Genomic DNA, 6002 nt, shown 5'->3' on the forward strand with positions numbered 1-6002 from the left:
ACTCCCTGGAAAGCTACCAGAAGGTTCACATCTGGGAGACCCAAAGAGGGGAGACCCTTGAATCTGTATGCTGCATGTTTGCATGAAGGGTCAGGCAAGAGCGTAGGAAGACCTTCTGTTGTTGCAGGGGCAACCTGAGCGTGGCATTAAAGCGTTCATTTCCTCTCACAGTCTGCGTGTGTTATTTCAACAAATATTCCAGACTGAGGCTCTTTCAGGACAGACTCAAGAGCGTAAAAACGCGTTTAATTTAGAGCAGAAAACAAAGAGAAGCACTTTGTGGTGGTGGTAACTTGCACCGCACACGCCTCATTTTAAACGAGCAGGTCAGCATTGTTGACACATTATTTATTCCACCCCAGCTTGTGATCCAGGTACTGGACTCGTTTTGGGACAGACATGAACAGGATGACTGGCACGTTTCCTTCCTACACTCGTCATCAACATATTTGTCTTATCAGGCTGCACACAATCAGGACTGGTTAGGAAGGCCCGCGTTTATCTGGCCACATCACCAAGAGCTCTTCTAAAACACAAACTTCCGGTTGAGACACACCCAACTGACCAAAGACGCCCTCGACTCCCCCCCCCTCCCCATGGTGGCTGCACTCACTTCTGAAGCTACACTTGTGAGGACATTTTAGCTGATCTCACAGCTTTAAAAGACTGCTGAGGCTTAAGATCTGGTTTTCAGGTTCTGGTTAGAACTAGTTTTAGGTCAGGATCAAAGTCAGGGTCAGGGTCTGGGTTAGGATCAGACACTGGGTGATGCATTATAGCGATGGAAGTCCTCACAAAGATAGATGTGTGTGTGTGTGTGTGTGTGTGTGTGTGTGTGTGTGTGTGTGTGTGTGTGTGTGTGTGTGTGTGTGTGTGTGTGTGATTAGAGCCACAGCCATTTCGTACTTAATGACTCTCATGTGTTGCACCTGTGTGGTCTGGTGACATGGCCCCGCCCCCTTTTACCTCCTGCATCATGTTTTGTGGGTCTGGACTGAAAGGCGTCGCTCAATATTTGTCTCTTTTCAGCAGGTGTATCAGAAGCGTGTTGTTGGTGTTGGTGTTGCAGCGCTTCATGACGTTCTTCCTACCGTTCAATAGTTCACCAAAAGGTAAAAAAAAACAGCCAAAAGCTAAAACCTGAACGTGGAATTTCTGAAATTCTGGAAAACGTTGCTGGGTTTTATTACCCGTTTGTCTAGACGGGGTTTCAAATCCAGCGTGCGTGCTGGTGCTGCACAACAAGCGGCCATGCTGCAGCCATTCCTGTAGCCTGCAGTGGTGCAGCTGCTCCGCGAGGCTGCAGGACTCATTAATGGAACGTGGTTCTGGCCTCCACCGAAGCTTTAACGACCATCTCGCTGTTGTGAGGCAGCATCCAAGAGCTCGGAATTCGTGTTACATACATGTTTCACAGTGTGTTTGGTGTGTGAAGCGTTGCCGAGTGACGAGCTCAGGAAGAAGGCCAGAAATATTTATATGGGCCATTTCCTCTGTGGGGATGAAGCCGCCTCCTTACATCTGCCAAACATCGGCCGAGTCGGAAGATCATTTCTTGCTGAAACCTCCATGAATCTCCGTTATTCCAGGTCAGCTGTGAACAGGAAGAAGCAGAGGAGGTTTTTCTTCTGCTGCGGCGTCTCAGATTTCACCAACATCAGAGGAATTCCTCCAAACATTTGATCATCGCTAAGGTGGACGGAAGTCACGCAGCTCTTTTATTTATCTGTCTGTACACAGTGGGAGGCGCCCATGTTTATTTAGGAATGTTGTTTGCGGAATAACAATAGCAACCCTAATTGGAAAAACATGGATTATTTGGGGAGATATGACTGCGTGATCTGTCATCTGCTCCGAGCTGCTAACCGTTAACAGAAATCTGATCTCATTTTCACACAGGTCCACAAAAGACAGTGCTTAATGAAGGAGTTTCTGGTGTTCTGGAGTCAAATCCTGATTAAGAGATGTGCGATCTCATGTAAGGTTTCCTGGCACGCTCTTTGGGGTCAATTCTTAGAATCTGGAGATTACCGCGAAGGCCAAAGCTAAATGAAAAGCAGAAAGAGGTAACAGTTGGCCACGTTTAGCAAGAGCAAAAGTACAAAACAAGAGTTTTAGGCCCACATGGACACATGGAGCAGCGCTGCGAAAATGTGCTGCGCAGCTGCGCAACATCCCTCGCGGCTCGCAGCGCCTTTGATTTCCCTCACTGTTGAGGATCTCAGCAGAAGGTCGGCCAGATCATCAGTGGGCGGCGGCAGCAGCCTCCCGCCCGCAGCTTCACCAGCCTTGTGCAGGAACAACAGTGGACCTGGCGGCCGAGCTGTCAAAACTGCTAAAATATGCTGACATCTGCAGGAAGAGACAACAGACAACGTCCTCTCATCCTGGTCTGTGATGTCTGTTTGCATCAAGGTGCGATTGTGGAGTTTCCTGCTCGGCCGTGTTCTTTTGTGGCCCCGCCCACTTCTGCTGAATCCACTGGGGAAAACTATTATAACGGCAAAGTTAGAGGTCAGAGGTCAGTTTTTTGATTATAGTAAGAACACATCACGGATGATTCAACTCATTTTGACTAACTTGTATAAAACTGATTATTTACCAAGCGCAAATCTCTAAATGTTCTCTTTATTTAATCTGCGTTGCCTCCCCCGCTGTTGAACACTAACTTATCAGCAAGTGCCAGCCAAGACCTGATCCTGGGTCAGCTTGTGCTGGAGCAGGTTGTTCCAAACTTCCATCCTCTCCCAGGGAACGCTGGCCTTCCCGGAGCAGCTGTAACTCATCAGTTTATTAAAGAATCCCGATCAGATGCTCAAATCCCCCCGTGAAGCCTTCAGATGGGAAGAGACGGCTGCGCTCCCCAAGCGGATGGTTTTATTGCTGTGTGATGGAACACTGATAGTTGCTACGGTTTCAGCACCACCAATAACTTCTGGATTTTCATGAGGAGCTACAGACGGACTAAGACAGCAACTGGGACATTTCTAATTTTAGAAAAGCACTTTTGGACTAAATGTGAGTGTTTGGCATCACTGAGCTTTACATACATCACGTTAAATGTGACTTTTATTGTAGCTTAAAGCTCTTAAACAGACAAAAAACTCACAATTTGATCCCAACCGGTTTCATTCATCTTGATCCAAATGCCGTTACATGTTTGGCTTCTCTTTGAACTTTATTCACATGGCCACAATTAGTTTTTTCTTCTTCGGTTTTGAGGAGTAGAGCTCTGCTAACATGGCCGACCGCATGATGCGCCTCCATCACCGTTTCCATTGGGCTTTGGAAAACATGTTGGAATATTCCCGTTAGTCGTCCCAACCTCAGAAGGCCGTTGCAGCTCTTCCACGACCATTACGCAACCGTTCAGACCTTCTCCCCCAACAGCTACCACTTCCCATCTCCACAGTGGGAGCAAACTGGAGCTACTCCGCTGGCTCGCCAATGATTATTGTTTCCTATTATTGAATTTGGAACTCTCAAATGTTCGGCCCCACTGTAAAAGTCTGCTCCTTTTCTTCGTCTCCTTCTCGTCGCCCCACAAAGAGGCAGGAACTTGCAGTATTTCCAGCACTTAACATCACTGCAGCTCTGCTGTATCACATCTCCCTCCTCCTCTGCCAAGTCCAGCCACATAAACCCCCACCCGCCCCCTCCTCCTGCGGTGGCTCTGACTCACCAATCCTACTGAACAATGCCCACCATTGAACTAATGCCTTTAATTGACAGCTGGAACCTATTAATACTGAAGCCAGCAGCCATGGTTACGGCACAATACAATACATATGTGCATATTCATGAATGAAAATACATTTTCAGCAGGATTCGTAGGAGAACTGTGGAAAGTCTCTGTGTCACAGGGCTTTGGTCGTCCTGAAAGGCCCTTGAGACGTGCAGATGTTTGGAGGCTGACTCACGTATGCGGCTGCCTTTTCCAGGCCTGCTCCATGAGTGGTATTTACCTTGAGAAGTTATAATTTCCAGGTCTTGGACAAATGAGTTGACTTATTTAACATCTGGAAATATTTCTCCACATTTTTGTTCTTCACTGTTCCTTAAATTCAAGGGTATTGTGCCTAAAATTGATAGTTTTACAAATTTAAGGCATTAGATGCCGTAAAACAGCGTCTAACAGACGTTGTTTTTGGCTCTTCCTATTGAGGTAGTTTGGACCAGCTACAATGGTAGCTGAGCAGATGTTGTGGTACTGTAGAAGCACATGTGGACCTCTTCCCAGACGTGAACATTGAGTGGATGTTGAAGAACGAGGCAGCTCAGAAAAGCACCATCCAACATGGACGCAAGAGTTTTATCCTGTTTTATTAAAGTTGAGGAGGAACCTGTTTAGACTCAGCCCGACAGAAATGCTACCAGAAGTGGAGACCAAGCCGGACAGATGTGAAGCTGCTCCTCCGGAACCATCCTGGGAGCCCGATGATGGATTTGTCTTTGTAAGGACTTCCTATTGGGTAAAATGATGTTTGTTAATTGGAAACAAAAACTATCAGTGTTTTTTTCTCGTGTCCAGCAGATGCATCAGTCGGTAACTGAAAACAGGCGCATTCAGCATTCAGTTGTTCGGTCGTTAAAGCAGGAGGCTTTATTGCTCCAGTCTGTGCGGTTGTTTGCCGAGTTTTGGAAGTGATTGTTAACATCACACATTAACCTAATCGCTGCAAAATCCACTTCCTGGTCAGATTGCCAAATGACTTGGAAAGAACGCCGCGGAGTAAACAGCTGCTGCTCTCGGCGTCAGTGGGAACGGTGGACCGTTCTCAGAACAACCCAACGCAAAGTCCAGAACAGTGAAGCTGGGGGGGTTGTTGCTTTCAACTTTGGGTTCTGAAGCCTCTCGGGTTCCTCCTGCATTTCACATCCGTGTTTGTTATCCTCCCAAAGTTCTGCCTTTAACATCCAACAGGTTTTGTCCAATTGGAGGTCCAGTGTTGGTCGTTCTGTCTGGAGTTTGCATGTTCTCCTCATGATTGTGTGGGTTTTCCCGGGGTATCCAGTTGCCTCCCATGGTCCAAAACTCCAGTGTTGGGTTGATTGGAGACTCTAAACTGACTGAGTGGGCTCTGAATTGGCTCTGATCTGGTATTCTTATGGTTTTGCTTGTTCCAAAGCCCAGAAGTGATCAGAATAGGAATAAGACAATGTTCAATAAATCGATGATTGTTGTAAGGAACCCAACAGTGATGTTCTATCTTGAGCTCCAGGTGGATGGGTTTTGAGTTCTTGCAACCATTTTGTGGTTTAACGTGTTGTTGATGGACTTTTGCAGCATTTACCTACCGTGGAGTGCACGGATTAATGGATCATGGAAAAGATTCCTCTCTGTCGGGATGTGTCATCTTGTCAAAAATCCCTTTGATTGTGTGGAACATGTGACTTTGTGCAGCGATGCTGAAGAAGCGTCTCCGTTCTGAGGCTTTCTCATTTGCTCCACACACTTTTCACATGAGAAAAAAAAAGCCTCTGACTGCCAGCTGGTCCCAGCTGGACGTAGGAAAGGAAACTTTTCCTGCTTTAAGCTTCCAACTCTGAAAAACGGGAAATTCCCATGACGCCCATGTTGCTGTAATCCTCATTTGCAAAGACAGTAAGAAGCTTCTGATGGTCATTAAGAAAAAAATCACTGACTACGACATGATCGGCACCTGAAGATGAAACCAGCGTGTGATGGCAGAACTTGGTTTTATTATGGAGAAAATCACCAAAAGTCTTTTTCCTGCGCTCCAGATTATAAGAGTGGAGACACAAAAATACCAATGGTCAAACCAGGAAGAGATAATCCTCAAGCCTGTGTCAGAGTGACTGTTTATATAAGCTGCTAAAAGCTAAAAAACACACGATGGCGCTTAAATTCTGCTGTGTTTACATTCACTCCAACAACCGAGTAGGAAAAAGTTCCATGATTGAGTCCACACATGCCAGGTTTATGTAACTCTGCTTCCATTTCCTCTGAGAGAGCGTTCCAGTGGCAGAGAGAGACCATC

At 46.5% G+C, this 6002-nt stretch overlaps 1 long non-coding RNA gene across 1 annotated transcript; it reads left to right on the forward strand.

Moving 5' to 3' along the window:
• Nucleotides 1-828: 828 nt before the first annotated feature.
• On the forward strand, nt 829-5191 carry LOC130531039 (uncharacterized). The gene is made up of 3 exons (XR_008951995.1): nt 829-1112; nt 1590-1694; nt 1900-5191. It is a non-coding gene; the product is annotated as an uncharacterized LOC130531039 (long non-coding RNA).
• The last annotated feature ends 811 nt before the right edge of the window (nt 5192-6002 follow it).

This window comes from Takifugu flavidus, chromosome 1 (assembly GCF_003711565.1).
Source record: "Takifugu flavidus isolate HTHZ2018 chromosome 1, ASM371156v2, whole genome shotgun sequence".
NCBI classification, from domain to species: Eukaryota; Metazoa; Chordata; class Actinopteri; order Tetraodontiformes; family Tetraodontidae; genus Takifugu; species Takifugu flavidus.